Source organism: Podarcis liolepis (genome assembly GCF_965112155.1).
Source record: "Podarcis liolepis genome assembly, chromosome: 7".
Classification (NCBI taxonomy): Eukaryota; Metazoa; Chordata; class Lepidosauria; order Squamata; family Lacertidae; genus Podarcis; species Podarcis liolepis.
Genome location: NC_139561.1, coordinates 91505091 through 91523085, shown reverse-complemented (window position 1 = coordinate 91523085; position 17995 = coordinate 91505091). Strand labels below are relative to the sequence as shown.

At 48.2% G+C, this 17995-nt stretch overlaps 1 protein-coding gene and 1 long non-coding RNA gene across 7 annotated transcripts in view; both read right to left on the bottom strand.

Annotated features, from left to right (window-relative positions):
• LOC310712949 overlaps positions 1 to 17995 on the bottom strand; it is a 2318697-nt gene that overhangs the window by 1925961 nt on the left and 374741 nt on the right. The gene's annotated exons all lie outside the window — the stretch shown is intronic.
• Positions 1 to 17995, bottom strand: part of PAK4 (p21 (RAC1) activated kinase 4) — an 80180-nt gene that overhangs the window by 46326 nt on the left and 15859 nt on the right. The window contains exon 1 of one of the 6 annotated variants that reach the window (XM_083516172.1): positions 15881 to 15981. The exons of 4 other annotated variants lie outside the window; for them this stretch is intronic. The gene's annotated coding sequence lies outside the window, so the exon portion shown is untranslated. Of the gene's footprint in view, positions 1 to 4844; positions 5077 to 15880; positions 15982 to 17995 lie in introns of those variants that run through there. One more of the 6 variants, XM_083516174.1, reaches the window with a different exon arrangement.

Here is a 17995-nt window from a genome sequence, read left to right as displayed (position 1 = left end):
AGATAAAAACAAAAAAGGCACTGGATGTCAATCAGCCAAAGGCCTGGTTAAAGAGGAACATTTTTGCCTGGTAAACAAGGTTTTACTCATTGAAAAAAACGTGTTGCCCAAAGACTTTATGCAAGAATCTACAGCATCAGCATGCAAATTCCTGTGTCTACTACGTAAACATAAATGAAATTCAACATGCATTTCTACATCCAGAGATGCTGCCATCTTCACAAGGAAAAAAATGCCACAATTGTTATATTAATAAATAGCCACAAGAAATGAATACAGTGCTTGCTTTTTAACCATTTACACTTTGAATTGATTCAGGCACGAGCATCTGAAAAGAACTGTAAAGGTAAAGGGACCCCTGCCTGTTAGGTCCAGTCGTGGCCGACTCTGGGGTTGCGGCACTCATCTCGCTTTATTGGCCGAGGGAGCCAGCGTACAGCTTCCGGGTCATGTGGCCAGCAGGACTAAGCAGCTTCCGGCAAACCAGAGCAGCGCACAGAAACGCCGTTTACCTTCCTGCCAGAGCGGTACCTATTTATCTACTTGCACTTTGATGTGCCTTCGAACTGCTAGGTTGGCAGGAGCTAGGACCGAGCAACGGGAGCTCATCCCGTCGCGGGGATTCGAACCGCCAACCTTCTGATCGGCAAGCCCTAGGCTCTGTGGCTTAACCCACAGCGCCACCCGCGTCCCGTTTGAAAAGAATTGTAGTAGATCTCAATTCACTTTTGACCCCCCTCCATCTGAAATGCCATGCCTGGTCTTGCACTGAATGTAATATTGACACCCTAAGTTCAACTGATGACATATGATGTTTACAACCCATGAAACTTGATTTCTTTGAATGGTTTAGAGGTGGCACTGGAGGACAGAAGGGCTCAGTGCCTTTAACAGATATGTGGCAGGCAGAAATTAAACAGGGCAAGCCTTTTCTAGTATAGAGAAAGTGTTGCTGGCAGACATTCTGTCGAGTTGTGTGACTCCAGATTTATTTTGGGGCATTCCACCCCACCTGCAAATGAGGGTAACAAAATTGCACACGACATAAAGTCTTCTTTAGTGAGTACAGCAGAGGGCCCAATCCACATACAGTGTGTGGACACCACAAAAATCCTGTTGGCAGCCCAGTGAATGGGGAAGCTTCAATTACTGGGTTGCTTTTGGTCAGGTTTCCACAGTAAAGCCTAAGGCAACAATGGGTTTTCCAAAAAAATCTGAAATAGAAAAATTGATGGAGAGATTTCTTGGGCAAATCTGCATAGTGTAATTCTCCAATGCCCTATAGCAATGGTTCCCAGTTGGTGGTCTGTGAACCCCAGAGGGTCTTCACAACCCATGCAGGGAGGTGCATGGCACCATTCACATAACAAATACCACAACAGAGGTATCAACTTTTTCAAAAGTAGGGGGTCCATGGCTTGGCTTTTCAAAAACTGTCTGCAGTACTTAGCTACCTGGGAACCACTGCCCGATAGTTATCTAATTCAGCATGCTTATTCTCCTTGTAATTCTTTTTATTTTTTTTAAAAAGAGGCTACAAATTTAAAAACTGTTAAGCTTGCCATTTGGCATTCCATCATTGCTAATTATTTTATGAAATGGAAATTCGCCCACAGAAACCTTTCTGCTCCGCATCCCTGAGTGCAGGCACCAGACTACCCTCAGAGAGCATCTTGCACCTGGCTTCCGCTTGCAGCCTGAGGAGTTCACTAGCTGTTCCACTCCCAGCACAAGACTCTTCTTCCACAGTGAAGCAACTTTGTGCAGTTGTAATGCTATGCTACCCCAAAGTGGCAGCAGCGTACAAAATTCTCAGGGCAGTTCAACGCAGCGGACAAAATGGTACAAGGCAGAAGTTGCTCGGCTCTAGCTTCTGAGCACATTGCTGCTATCCAATCCCCACACCTATCTCCAGCTGAAGCACAGCAAATACAAGAACACTAGTCACTGCAGTCCATGCACAGGTAACCTTGAGGCTGGATTACGGCCATGTGCTCCATGTGGGGCTGCCCTAGGGTCTGGTTTGGAAACTCCAGCTGGTGTTCTCTGAGGCAAAACTGCTGATGGGGACACCAGGTCGAGAACATGTGGTCATTAAAGCATCTGCACTGTCTGCCCATCTACTACAAGGCCAGGTTGAAGGTTCTTGTATTAATCTGCAAAGCTATTAGCAACTTAGGTCCTGGGTATCTCAGGGAGTGCACAGACCCTTATATCCCAGCTCGATCACAAAGGTCATTTGCAGGAGCCACCAGCCATCTCCCCAGCCACTCTGGGGCAGCTTACAGCACATAAAAAAATGTAAAACATCAGACATTAAAAATGCAGGCTGCCTTCAGATGTCTTCTAAAAGTCAGATAGTTGTTTACTGCCTTGACATCTGGTGGGAGGGCATTCCACAGGGCAGGCACCACCACCGAGAAGGCCCTCTGCCTGGTTCCCTGCAACCTCACTTCTCACAGGGAGGGAATTGCCAGAAGGCCTTCAGCGCTGGAGCTCAGTGTCCAGGTTGAAGATGAGGGTGGAGACGCCAACCTTCAGGTATACTGGGCCAAGGCCGTTTAGGGCAGTGTTTCCCAACCGGTGTTCCGCGGCACACGAGTGTGCCGTGAGACATCGGCTGGTGTGCCGCGAGATGCCTGGAGGGAGGCGGGCGAGTCGGGCGGCGAGAGGCGGGGCGGCGGCGGCGAGGAGAGGCCGCGCCTCCTGCTGCTGCCTGGCGCTCCTCCTCGCAGCCGGCAGCGCTGCCTGGGCGCCTCCGCGCGACTCTGCCTCGCTGGGTTTGGTCTCCCAGCAGAGACGGGTCACACGCGCACCTCCCTCCCTCCCTCAGCCTGCACGGAGGGAGAGCCAGAGAGAGGCATCGCTCCTGCGCGGCGGGAGAGGGAGCAGCCGGAGCGATGCCCCAAACGAGCTGAATTCCGAGCGAGGGACTGAGGGGGGAGGGAAAAAACTTTCACTTTCGTGCGTCCCTCCCGGCGTGGCGCTGCGCGCTGACGTCACGGGGCGGGGCTTTAATGGTGGTGTGCTGCGAGATTTTTTTTCAGTAGACAGGTGTGCCGTTGCCCAAAAAAGTTTGGGAAACACTGGTTTAGGGCTTTAAAGGTCAGCACCAACACTTTGAATTGTGCTCGGAAATGTACTGGGTACGTAACAATGAACAGGTGCCAAACGCAAATACAGTATTAGGTAAGCTTGGATGTTTCAACATGTTTAGATTTGTTTAGTAAACACAAGTAAAACAAACATGCTAAATTAGATCACACATGGGCATCAGGAAAAAATTCCAATAAAAATTTCCCAGAAAACCCACAGCTACCAAGAATCAGCAGGCAGCAGCCTACCGGAAAGGGCCTGCTTGCAACACTACCCTGCCATTAGCACCCTGCTCAGCCAGTCGCCTGCTTTTGGGCTCAATAGTGGAATTTTCATTCTTAGCAGAGGCCTATTCAAGAGCAGCAGCATTTATGCACCACACTGCTGCAGGCAAAGCATGGGGGGAAGGGAGAAAGCAAGAGAACGCTCAGCCCTTGGTAGGCAGGGAGCGAAAGCTGCAAATTGCATATAAATAGCTGCATGCAACAATTCTCATCTTGAGGTCTGCAAAGCCAGGACTGCGCTATGAGCCTTGGGAATGCCTCTCCTAGTGTGGAACCCAACAACCTGGAGCCAGGGATCCTCACTTCCTTAGGAACTCTCTCTGCCAAAGCTGAAGGGTGGGTTCTTGCTACTACAAACATGCGTGTACCTCAAAAGCCCTCTGTGGTCCCCAATTTCTCTCTCCCCCACCCCTCTTCTTGCTACATCCTCTCACCTAAGACATTCAGGAGTCCAGCCTCACCACTCCAGGTCACCTGAAGGTCTACTTTTCCTTTGGCTGCCCTGATGCCACAAGCTCCCTCACAGAATACCTCCCCATTGCTTCCCCAATTCCTCCTCAAGACCCACCTTTTGCACGAAACTCTTGGCAAAACCCCTCCATCTCCACACCCCACAGTAACTAGACTTATCTACATAGAACTCAAATAAACGTACACGCTCCCTTCTGGCCCCAACTCCATTTCCCTCCCCTTTCTCCGTTTAATTTTAAACTCCTTGGAGCAACCACACACTTGAGTTTTGCGATGCTGATAAATTGAGTCTGGTCCTGAGCAAGCTGGGCCAGGAGATAGGTTTATACCCAAAGACACTTTGAAGTTCGCATTATTATTCTAGGGGCCTTTAATCCCCACAGCCCTTTCCTAGCCCCACAGGCTTAGAGGTACAGTTCACCAACTCTTATCACGAAGCCTCACCCATTTATGGCCACTGCCACCCCGCCTCCCCAGCCTAACAGGCCGCAGTCAACTGGGCGGTGCAGACATCCAACTCAAGATTATTTGACCGTGAAGGTAGGCTACATTCTGACTGTCAACTGCCGCTCCTGCCCTTCCCTGCCCTCAACCTCTAGGCAACCATTTCAGAAATGGGTGGGCAACTCTGTTGTTAAACATGCAATAAGCCATTTCAGAGAGAGAGGGGGGGGGGAGAGGAGTAAACCTGCAACACAAGATTTCCATTCTAAAAAGTTTTCTCCCAAAGCTTTTTTGCAAAAGAGAAAATTCTTCCCAAAATTGAAATTAAATGCACAAAGAGCGAGCCCACCCTGAAAATAGAACCTCTCCCTTTTCGCTGAGTTGAGTAGCTTCCACCAGAAGCCAATGCCCTGCTCGAACACACTGTTTTTTGGGGGGTGAGGGGAGAGCCTGGCGTCCCCCTCGCTCGCCCAGCACGGACAGGCATCCCACCCTTCCTGAAAGCGCCCCGTGGGGGAGGGGGAGCAACAAGCCAGCAAGTTCACTTACCTCCACCATCGCTGTACTTCCTGAAAAGTCAGCCGCAGGGTGCTGGAGAGGAATAAATCACACGGCAGAGGAGAGGGTGGGCGGATAGGGTGGGGGGGAGAGAACGATTCTCCTCCGGAAGAGGAGATTGGGTTTTTCTTCTCTGCCCAGGAGAGGAGAGTCAGTTGGTTTCCCTGACTAGGAGACACTTGATCCGGGCAGGGACGCGCACACTCCTCCTTTGCTCGCTGGGCTGCTACACACAAGTTTCCTGACGTTGCAAGGCCAGAAGCTCCACCCCTCCCTTCCCAGCACTCTGAACTGGGTGAAAGGAGGGGAAAGGCGGCAGCACTGCCCTCACTGGAGGAGGGAGGCAGCGACACCCCAAGAGGAAGAGGAGGAAGATGTGAAAGGGCAAAGGAAACTTTGGGGCTGGCCTGGTGCCGTTCCGGGCCTCTGGATGCATTCAAAGGGAAGGGGCCAAGATTATTTGTGGGTAAGGGTTCCCCTTAACAGCAGAATCATTTGTAAAATGAGCTCCGAAAGCCTCTTGGTTTTAAGGGCGTGGGGTGGCGACCCAGGAAGGGAAATATGAAGAGAAAACACTCTGTACATGCTCAGAGGTAAACACTATAATAATAATACAGTGGTACCTCAGGTTATATATGCTTCAGGTTACAGACGCTTCAGGTTACAGACTCTGCTAACCCAGAAATAGTACCTCGGGTTAAGAACTTTGCTTCAGGATGAGAACAGAAATCGCGCGGTAGCGGCAGCAGGAGGCTCCATTAGCTAAAATGATGCTTCAGGTTAAGAACAGTTTCAGGTTAAGAATGGACCTCCGGAACGAATTAAGTACTTAACCCGAGGTGCCACTGTAATAATAATTTATTATTTATACCCCGCCCATCTGGCTGGGCTTCTCCAGCCACTCTGGACAGCCACCAACAAAGCATTAAAATACAGCGGTCTGTTAAACACTAAAAGCTTCCCTAAAGAGGGCTGCCTTCAGATGTCTTCTAAAAGTCTGGTAGTTGTTCTCTTTGACATCCACAGGGCGGGCGCCACCACCGAGAAGGCCCTCTGCCTGGTTCCCTGTAACTTGGCTTCTCACAGGGAGGGAACCGCCAAAAGGCCCTCAGTGCTGGACCTCAGTGTCCGGGCAGAACGATGGGGGTGGAGACGCTCCTTCGGGTATACTACAAGTACAAACTTTAAGATTTTGGGCGTAAAGTCGCTTTCAGTTCAGAGACTGATGAATAAAAATGATGTGCCCAGAGCCCAACTCCAACATTTCGGTCTAGCGCAATGGAACGCCAGCGAGGTTTGACTCAGATTAGGCTCCGTCGCAGAGTGGAAAAGGTGGGTGCCCTCACACCCTAGGCTTTGAATACATATGCGGGAGAGACTGGGATGTGCAGATGTGCAAACAGGAAATGCAGATGTGCAAATGGCAGAGCCGTTCCCAAACGACACACTCGGGCTCAGTCTTTCTCCCCATCTCACCCCTTACTTGAAAGGTTAAAATGCCGTTCACTGGACTGAGCACACATTTCGCACTCAATGCCCGTTACCAAACAAGGTGGGAAAGACACAGCTATCTAGAAAATCACCTGCCCTCATCAATTGCCTCATCGATAATCCCTAGATTACAGGGGCAGAACACCCAGGACCCTGCCAACTATATAGTCACTTGATCTTTGTACACCTTTCTATGAACGTGGAGTTTCAATCAAGAGGCATTTCCTTTTTCCTCCGGCTGTTATCTCCAGGGGGGAGTTGGCACCTTTTCCTGGGACACAAAAGAGCCTGCCTGTTTCTACTCTTTGCTCCCCACCATCTTAAAACATAATCTCCCTCCTCCATTACTTATCTTAATTCAAATGGACACAGATCTACAGCAACCTCCCACATGTTGGGAAGCTGGTAACGCTAACTCTGCTCTGGGACACAGATCCAACAGAACGGGGACTTTGGACCCTCCCAGCCTCTCACAGTTTCACTTGACTGGGTTACCAATACTAGGAGTGAAACTTATCAGAGGCAAGGAAAGGAGCGGCCTGAACTTCGTGGAATTGAAGAAACCAAAGCCAAGGAAAAATATGCCAGTCAGTGTACACACACACACACACACACACACACACAGAGAGAGAGAGAGAGAGAGAGAGAGAGAGAGGGAATAGGAAATCCTACTTTTCAAGTTACAAGTTTCCAATTTTAAGCTTGTAACTGTTTTCAGAGATACAATATTAAAGAACCCACCTCATCTTTTTGGCTTCCGGCCACTTAGGAAGCAATTAACACAAGCCACAGAAAATCAGAATGGATTCTATCTATAGCAAGGAGATGGGTATTATCACTGAGAGATATGAAACCTGAGATTCAGAAGCCAGGTAGAGTGACTAAGTGAGCTTTTATTTTATTTTTTAAAAATGGAATCCCTGGGCTATGCACAATGTCCAGGGCAATGGGTTTTAAGTACAGAGGTACCTCGGGTTAAGTACTTAATTTGTTCTGGAGGTCTGTTCTTAACCTGAAACTGTTCTTAACCTGAAGCACCACTTTAGCTAATGGGGCCTCCTGCTGCCGCCGCGCCCCCGGAGCACGATCTCTGTTCTCATCCTGAAGCAAAGTTCTTAACCCGAGGTACTATTTCTGGGTTAGCGGAGACTGTAACCTGAAGCGTATGTAACCTGAAGCATATGTAACCTGAGGTACCACTGTATGCAGAAACATTCAACTTTAGCAAAGGAATCATTCTTTTTAGCACTACTTCGCCAGTGTCTTTAAAGAGTTTGAGATATATCCTGCGGAGGTCTCTAGGCTGAAAGGAACATGAAACGTGTACTGCGATCTGTTCACCATCCGGCTACTGGTTCTTCCCTGGGGGGTGTCCTCTCTTATATACCTTACATACCCCTACTGGGGAGAGAGGCCCAGTTTTTTGCCTGCTGGGGACCCAGCATCAGCACTTTCTGCACATGTTGGAAATGCACAGGCACTTTTTAACCACCCAGAACAAATGATGTTTTATGGTACAAACAACTTATCCAGATTTCCTAAGAGGCACAAATTCCCCTAAGCCCCAGCCTGTGCCTTGAGTTGTATCAGGGTTTCAAAGGATTTCCCTGCTCGGCTTCCTCCACCCCACCACCCCCGGTAATGACTCGAGGCTCCTATGATTTCCTTGTTATTGTTTCTCCTGGCAGCTCTTCCATCTGCCAGATTCTGGTTGTGTTCGAGCCTGTTGAAATGCCATGGTCTTGCAGAAGAGAAAGGGGTTAACAGAAAGAGGGACGGGCGCCAGAAGGAACTTGAGGGAGAAAAGAACACAGAGGTTTCCGCCCGCAGCCAATGAGGCGACAGCGTTTGAAACAAGGACGGCCAATCAGGTGCCGCATCTGGTGGTTTAACATCAAAAGGGAAAGGGGGGGTTCAGGGGAAAAGACAACATAGTGGTAAATCCTGAGGTGCCCATCTAGGAACATCCTTGCACCACAGAGGAGTGCAATTCAAAAGAAGAAAGCACTCAGGTTTTCCCTATCACCCAGGAAAGAATGCCATTTATTCCTTGCAGAACCAAGGCCTCATCCCCTCCATGTGCAATTCAGGAGGCGAGTCCACAAGCTGCTTAGATAGCAACATAAGCTCAAAACACTGGTTTAGATCGCCAGATGGCAATAATAATAATAATAATAATTTATTTGTACTCCGCCCATCTGGCTGGGTTTCCCCAGCCACTCTGGGCGGCTTCCAACAACGACCAAACATACACCAAAATGTCACACATTAAAAACTTCCCTTATACTCCTATACTCCCCTTACTCCACACAAAGTGGCAGAAACTGTTTAGGGCTTTAAAGGTTAACAACATCACCTTGATTTGTTCACAGAATGCACAATGTCGATTTCTTCATCAATAGCTCTCAGGGTGCTTCACAAGTTAAATGCAATTTTTTAAAAATTTCTCAGCAATCATTACAACCACCCCATAAAGGGAGTCCACATCCCCTGCAGTGTGTGTCTGACCAGTATTCCAGCTCTGACCTGAATGAAGAGGTTGGGTACAACAGGTCTCTGTCTGGAAAGAGCAAGTCTGAGCCGAGGAATATCCAAGCGATTCCAGTTTTGCGCCATCGCGCAGCAGAGGAAATGCACAACCTCAAAAGCATCTGCAAGGACGAGGCATTCAGGTAAGTGGCCAATTAACAGCTGTTGGATTCCAGGCATGGGCAAGGAGTTCCCCCAGCTAATTTTTAATTGCCCCATAGAAAGTATACAGGCAAGGGAGACTTAAGGGACACACCCACCATCTTCATAACCGGATCTTCCTTGTCAAAGCTAAACACTACATCACACTGGCGCAATGCTATCCGGTCACTGGTATCCAAGCAACCAGCTTAATTTGGCTCAGTGGCTTCCGTCCCGTTCTTTGGGACAATTCTGAGTGGAGCAATTTACCTGTGGAGACTGACAAAGACCCTTTTCTTAGCCACTAACCCTGCTCCATTTCCACTGAATGGGCAGCCACAAGAGCTGGCTTACGAAGCAGGCTGAAATGGCCAACTCTGAAAAAGGTACGTTAACCTTTTGCACTCTAAAAGCACAGGTGCTTTGTCAGCTGAAACTTTAGGGGCGTTGGGTCGGCATTCTGATCTTCCAACTCAGGCCTCCAAATTGCAAGCAACACGATGACTCAACTTCTAGTCATCAACACTGCGAGGGGCTGAAACCAGCAGGTTTCCTGGTCCTCCTCCTGACAGGTGCAAGTCTCAGGCAGCTCACCGGCCAACTCACCAGGGCTGAGTCAACTAGCTTCTGCATAGCACAGAGGTTTTCAACCTTTTTGAGTCCACGGCTCCCTTAACCAACTACCGTATTTTTCGCTCTATAAGACGCACCAGACCACAAGACGCACCTAGTTTTTGGAGGAGGAAAACAAGAAAAAAAATATTCTGAATCTCAGAAGCCAGAACAGCAAAAGGGATCGCTGTGCAGTGAAAGCAGCAATCCCTCTTGCTGTTCTGGCTTCTGGGAAAGCTGCGCAGCCTGCATTCGCTCCATAAGACGGACACACATTTCCCCTTACTTTTTGGGAGGGAAAAAGTGAGTCTTATAGAGCAAAAAATACGGTACATTCTTTCTGCGGCACCCCAGGAGCCCAGTTACGTCACCCCTTGCCTGCAGAGCTGGCAGTCTCTCACCCTTTTTCCAAAAGCCCTCCTTTGTGGAGTGTTCCCTCAGCCTCCATTCCTCTCCCCTTGGGAGTCTCTGAGCTTGCGCCCCCCCCCCTGCCGCCTCAAAGAGAGGTGTCTCCCAGAGGCACCATTCGCTTGCGGAGCTTATAGCCAGCGCTGCTGCAATAAACAGCTGTGCAAGCCTTTGGGAGGCAGAGACGTGAGGGAGCCGATGGAAAGGGGGGCAGATGCCAGTGTTGCTCTCAGCACCCCTGACCATCATTCAAGGCACCCCAGGGTGCCACGGCACACTGGTTGAAAACCACTGGCACAGCACTTCCTGATCCCTCCCTGAATCCTCTGATCCAAACTCTCCTGCAAACTCACTCAGCTCTACTCCTTCTCCAAAAGGACCAACAAAAAAAATGCCATTTGCATGACACACAATTCCAAATGAGGCGAAATCCAAATTTAACCTAATGTTAGGAGTTTGGGGGAACAGGCTGCATGCCAGACCACCTCTAATCCCTGGATCCCTCAAGTGCTGAAAGCTAATCAAGCCTTCTAATTCCGAAAATAGCCAGGATGGCTTCCCGGTGAGGTGATGGGGGGGTTAAGGGGCTCAATGTGAGACGGCAAATGGGCAGGGGCCCCTCCCTTAACCGACAGAGTCTGGAGTAGAGAGTTTTGCAGTGATACAACCTAGAAGTAAAGCAGCAAGCTAGACAGGGAGTCAGAGCAACGTTTGAGAGCAAGCTTTGATTTCTGCTTGAATCCAAGGCTGCAAGATGGGAGAAGCAAGGCTCCCCACCCTTGGTGTGTTAATGCTCTGAACCCCTCCATCGCAGGTCCAGGTAAAGACACCACAGTCCCTGCTCTACCTCATTTCCAAAAGGAAACATGAACCCTGGGTAAGTGCCTGGGACCCCTGCTCTCGTGCACTGCTCGGGGACTGGGGCGGCGCACGATAATGAGCTTCGTGTTCTTGCCACGAATCAAGAAGCAACCGAGGATTGGTTTGACCCCAAGGATTGCTCCAGCTCTCTTCCAAGTTGTGCAGTAACTAATTCCCTACTGCACAAGAATCACAGAAAAAGGCACAGGGGGCCTTAGTGATGGCAGAAAGGGCAAGGAGGAAGGATTTCGCTTTGGGCTCATTTGAGCTCACTGCACAGGCATTTGGAAGCTTACACAGTACCAAGGAAGGTCATTCCGGAAGGCCTCTTGTGTTTTAAAAGGGCTTCTACCCTTAGGTCTCTTTATACATTGGGCTTAATTAGAATGTTCTCACTGAAGACGGTTCTAATTAAACCCAAAACAATTAGGAGCTGTTAGCACCAGTCAGAGAAGCAAGTAGCCGAAAGATGCGTCATGCCACACAAGTGTGTTCCTCCAGTCAAATGAGGGGCATGGATCACGAAGCGCCGGCATTAGCCATTCCTGAGAGAGACACAGAGAAAGGACGTCAAAACCAAAGTACTTTTTGCCAACAAGAAACTGGACTTTGCCTTTGAAGCAGGTTCTGTTCAAGGACAAGCCAAGGTCAGCTTCCAAGTTGTTGTTTTTTTAGAAAAAAAACAAAACACAGTGACAATTCACCTCCTACAAGGTCATGCCAACCTGGACAAAACTCCCAACGGCAACGTAAGATTTTTCTAAGCGATAAAGCAATCACAAATGAAATCAAAGTCCCTTTTCATTTACGTATAATCAATCTTAGTCTCTCGATGGCTTCCAAGAGGAATTTGCTGTAATGATGATTTTAATGCAGTCTGGCAGCAGACCATACCGCTAAGCACTAATTGCGTCGGGTGCGCGCGCGAAATCTATCCTTTCACTGGACAACACGGAGGTTGTGGGTTCTTTCTTTCCCCCTCCCGACCACCCGAGAAAGATTCTGTACTCAGAGTGATACCAAGTCCCTAAGGGTCTCCACCAGCAGAAATGAGATTGAAACCAAGTCCTACCTTCCTCGTGGGATGGGCGTGAAATGGCGACCTTTGCATTTTTAGCGACTACTGCCTGCAATTGTGCTCATGTAGTGGGTATAGAAACCCCTTTAACTGGTACAGGGCTGATGCTCAGAAGCCATTTCTGCATCTCTTTGAGATTGTATTAACTATCTCATGAGCCTGTTTCCTTTTGCCTTATTTGTACGCTATTGCGTCTTCGGCCTAGCGATAGTGATGTTTGCTCATTTTGAATGCTATTACGAGCCACTTTGAGCTCAACCTGGTATTTTGGAAAAGCTAAATACAAATGTTAAACCTAAACGAAACAGGAACAGTTAAAAACGAACAGCAGAAACCATTCAACCCTGTCGAGTTGGGTCATGCAGCGAAAGCATTTCAGGACACAGAAAGATCACTGGCAGGGATGGAGGGAAGAATGTTCAGAAAACAGGCTTTTCCCCCTGCAGGTTGTTTGCAGGCCTCCTAAGCTTAATATAGTCTCTCCAGCTGTTCCCCTACCAGCTTTGCTGTGCAAGAGCTCTCCATTTAGCTGGCCTCCTCTCGCTGCTTGAGCAGATAAACTGAAAGACCTGCCTGAAAGCAATTCAGGCAGACGCGGCAGCAGCCTGCCCAGGTGGGTCTTCACGGAGCCTGCTCGAACCCAAACCAGTGTTCGAAATTAGCCAGGCGCCGGGCGCATTTTGCACCTGGTTATCAGTCACTTGCGACCGAGTGAAGGTGCCTGGATGGCAGGATGGCGCCTGATATCTCCAGCATCTGGAGGTGCCTGCCTGGAGATCCTTGGACCTTGACTGTTTTCACACACTAATCCCACAGCATTATATACCATAGAATCATAGAGTTGGAAGAGACCACAAGGGCCATTGAGTCCAACCCCCTGCCAAGCAGGAAACACCATCAGAGCACTCCTGACGTATGGTTGTCAAGCCTCTGCTTAAAGACCTCCAAAGTAGGAGACTCCAACACACTCCTTGGCAGCAAATTCCACTGTCAAACAGCTCTTACTGTCAGGAAGTTCTTCCTAATGTTTAGGTGGAATCTTCTTTCTTGTAGTTTGGATCCATTGCTCCGTGTCCGCTTCTCTGGAGCAGCAGAAAACAACCTTTCTCCCTCCTCTATGTGACATCCTTTTATATATTTGAAGATGGCTATCATATCACCCCTTAACCTCCTCTTCTCCAGGCTAAACATGCCCAGCTCCCTTAGCCGTTCCTCATAAGGCATCGTTTCCAGGCCTTGGACCATTTTGGTTGCCCTCCTCTGGACACGTTCCAGTTTGTCAGTGTCCTTCTTGAACTGTGGTGCCCAGAACTGGACACAGTACTCCAGGTGAGGTCTGACCAGTATATACCGGTATCTGTTATATTTTATCTGCACAATCAGAATCAATTTCAGGAACCAAAAATTCATTCTCTGTGCAGCCTGAGCAGGAGCAGTGAACAACGCTACAGTTAATTGTTATCGCTTGCCTTGCCTTACCCCACCCCACTAGCCTGCTCACAGTTGTGAAGAATATTCTTGCGTTATGAATGGTCCATGTCACCATTAAGAAAAAGAAGTCAGAATAAGCCAATACAGTGATACCTTGGTTTACGAACTTAATCCGTTCCGGAAGTCCATTCTTAAACCAAAACCATTCTTAAACCGAGCCGCGCTTTCCCTAATGAGGCCTCCCACCGCCAGTGCTCTTCCACCGTTCAGATTCCGTTCTTAGACCGAGGTAAAGTTCTCAAACCAAGACACTATTTCTGGTTTTGCCGAGTTTGTAAACCAAATCGTTCTTAAACCGAGGTACCACTGTCCCTGGATCAAGGGACTTTTCTTCTTTAAGTTCTCAAAGGCCTTAACCTAGCTCAAGGTTGTCATCTGAACTAGACAGATGTTTTACTGATAATTAATCAGTGTCATCCATCATTTGAAAAATAAGACTTGAGAGCCCTCTTGCCCCAAAATGGCAACTAGACATTCCATTTTGGCAACTGTAACCTTGGTCTGACTAAACTGCAGGAGGCAGTGGAAGACAGAAGTGCCTGGCGTGCTCTGGTCCATGGGGTCACGAAGAGTCGGACACGACTAAACGACTAAACAACAACAAACCTTGGTTTACAGAGCCATTTAGGTCCAACTTATATATCTGAGTTTCTAACACTGAACCAAACTGGAAAACATTGTGGTGAAAAGGAACTATACCCAAACTAAATGTGTCTTTCATAAACATGGCAAACAGGCATCTGGCGCCGGATCAGGTAAGACTGGGGAAAGCAGCGCATTTCTAATAAAAATGAAAGAGATTTGAAATTAACGATTTAAAAATGGAAAAGCGCCAGCCATCTGCAAGCCTGCTCCTTTGAAAAATCTCAGGATTTCCTATGAAATAAATCGACACAGACTTTAAAAACAAAGAAAGAAACCTTGCATAATGAATTCACACATAAAAGCCAAGATGTGAGAGAGAGAGGAAGCAGTGATTAGCTGCAGCCCAGATCTCAGGGCAGATGAGGAGCTTTGCGGTGATGCTTCAAAACAGCCCCCTGGTTCGAGATGATCGGGGGGGGGGGGAGGAAGATGATAAGGGTGAAGGGGAAGCACCATATATGTGGCCTTCACACAGGTTCTCTGCAACGCAGCTTGTTCCGAGTCAACCATAGATGGTGAACCCACAAATGAACTACGGCAGGATCAAAGTACAGAATTATTATTATTATGCACACGGGTGGCGCTGTGGGGTAAACCACAGAGCCTAGGGCTTGCCGATCAGAAGGTCGGCGGTTCGAATCCCCGCGACGGAGTGAGCTCCCGTTGCACGGTCCCTGCTCCTGCCAACCTAGCAGTTCAAAAGCATGTCAAAGTGCAAGTAGATAAATAGGTACCGCTCTGGCGGGAAGGTAAACGGCATTTCCGTGCGCTGCTCTGGTTCGCCAGAAGCGGCTTAGTCCTGCTGGCCACATGACCCGGAAGCTGTACTCCGGCTCCCTCGGCCAATAAAGCGAGATGAGCGTCGCAATCCCAGAGTCGGCCACGACTGGACCTAATGGTCAGGAGTCCCTTTCCCTTTACCTATTATGCACACAAGAGCTTCGTGTGAACCATTGTCTCTACCCCAAAACTCAAGACATATATCACCTTTTCTGAAAACCTGCCACCCATTTGACAGGGCTTGGCGGACTGCATCCAAGGCCTGAAGGAGGAATTACAACTCAACCTCTGAAGGCATCCAAGGGCTGCAGCCAACGCTGCTCCACAACTTTCCAAATACTTTGTCACTCCCCTAAGACCCCTTGACAGAAGTCCTCTCACTGATCTTTTCACAGAATGGTATCATTACGCTTCTCCAGCTTCTCCCAGGCGTCCACCACACATCGCACATCTGTTTTTAATCAGCCAAACAGAAATATTTGTGATGGGAAAGCCGGCACATCGTGCAGGGGGGAAGTCAGAGATAAAGGCGTCCCTGTGACATTAACGAGCAGAGGCTGAAGCTTCACAGGCCTGGGCTTCCTCACATTCCTCAAGCGACTTCCTACCCAATTCTACAAAGCTATGCTTGACACCAAAGGATTCCAAAGTGCTCATTAATAAAGAACATCACAACCCGTCAGAGCCACCCCCGGCAGGAAAGTAGAAATTAAAAGGGTTTAAAGGCGTTATCTTGGCTCCCCTCACCCACACAACTGTTTGCATATGGCAGGAAGAGCGAAACCGTGGCTCTCCAGATATTGTTGGACTACCATTCTCATTAGCCGGAGCCACTGGCTGTGGTGGATGGGGGCTACTGGGAGTCCAACACCACCTGGAGAGCCACCCCTGGTATTTGTCATTCTGTGTTATGGTGGGGGGGGGTGGAAGAGGGGGCCAAAAGCAAGTCCTGAACAGAGCTGCAATTTCTGCAACCGTGGGCCTTACGAACTTGGGCAACTAGCCTGCCTGCTCTTGAGGTGGGATAGCTGAAGATGCCAGTGAATCCACAATGCCTTGCTGGTCCACTTGGCCTTAGGTTTAAGTCATATCTGCAAGATGTAAAAAAGGGAGACCTCATTACTAGTGATGTTAAATTCTTAAGAATAATCTTTGAGAATATTCTCAAGAATATTCTCAATTAATGAGAATATTAGAGAATTTTCATTTAAAATAGGAGAATATTCATTTTAAATATAATTTTAATGCACTGAAAATGGTATAATTAGTTAATATACATGTTTATTCATGGGTAAACTTGTTCAGATGGCAACCAAAAACTGTACAGATACTTCTATTCAATGGGGCAATGCAGTGAATTCACATTTTTTGATTTTTTGCACCAAACTTGAAATTGAAAATTCAACGTGAATGTCTCATGTTAATCACTAAGCCTGCCACTAACCCGTATATTTACCATCAACTTTGAATTCTAATTATGTTGCCAACTGCCAATGGTGAATGACACAATGCCCAGTAATGTAACTGGATCAAAAAAAATAAATCATTTTTCATTACTTACACTGGCAATCACAGCTTGACTTATTATTTTCTAGATTTTTTAAATGTGGGTTGTAAAACTGGTTCTTACATTAGAATTTACAGTTTGTGGAGAATATTCTATGGAGAATTTTCTAGCAGAGAATATTCTCACCTCACATCACTACTCCTTCCCATCCTGCTTACAAGACCTTTCCTACCAGCTCTCTAGACCAGTACAGTGGTACCTCAGGTTAAGTACTTAATTTGTTCTGGAGGTCCGTTCTTAACCTGAAACTGTTCTTAACCTGAAGAACCACTTTAGCTAATGGGGCCTCCCACTGCTGCCGCACCACTGGAGCACAATTTCTGTTCTCATCCTGAAGCAAAGTTCTTAACCCGAGGTACTACTTCTGGGTTAGCAGAGTCTGTAACCTGAAGTGTATGTAACCCGAGGTACCACTGTAGTCTTCAACCTTTTCAAACCCAGGGCTCCACCTTTGAATGGTACTGGTACTCCTGTTGCAACCCACCTGACCCAGTAGGGCAGCGGTTCTCACCCTGTGGGTCCCCAGATGTTTGTTGGACTACAACTCCCATCATCCCTAGCTAGCAAGGCCAGAGCTCAGGGATGATGGGAGTTGTAGTCCAACTACATCTGGGGACCCACAGGTTGAGAACCGCTGCAGTAGGGGGTCCAAACACACCAGCTGAAGATTGTTAAACTATGGAACTCGCTTGCACAGGAGACAGTGATGGGCGCCAACCTAGATGGCTCTAAAAGATTGAGACAAATGATGAGGAGGGCTATTGATAGCTATTTGCCATGATGACTATGCTCTGCTTCCACAGTTCGAGCTTCCAAACAGCAGTTGCTGGAAACCACAGGAAGGGAAAAAGCTCTTATGCTCGGGTTCTGCTCTTGGGCTTCCCATGAGCATTTTGTCAGCCATTGTGAGAACAGGATAACGGACTAGATGGGACATTGGTGTGATCCAGCGGGCTCTTCTGATGTAAGATCAGAGCTCTAGAAGAAATTATTGCTTCCCACAGGCCAGAACATGTCTGATATATCCTCAAATATAGTTCGAACTGAAATAGTGATTTGCACCCGGCTCCCTGTGAGCTTCAAGGTTCAGCAGGCTCTGCCCATTCAAGTCCACTGGCCTCAGAAGCATTCCCAGTGGGCCTCCTCTTTTACCAGCGGAAACTCATCCCCCTGGAACCAGATAAGAGTGTGCAAAGTGACCTATGAAATCCCTCACATCTGCTGCCAGGAGAGTGACTCTCTATTAGTCATATCTGAGAACTATCAGCCACTGCCAGAGTCTGGCTGCCAGCTTCACTCAAGAGGCACTGAAATATTCTGCCCCAGAGCTTTTGCCATCAGGACACCAGAGAGAGACCTCGGAAAAGCCAAGCTCAGAATGGGTCTGTGCCAAACTGGACTTCTGTCCCTCAGACCTTGTGGGGAGCCAGACTATATTTTTTTTGGGGGGGTGAACGAATTCCTATGCCCCACAAATAACCCAGAGATGCATTTTAAATAAAAGGACGCATTCTACTCATGTAAAAACACGCTGATTCC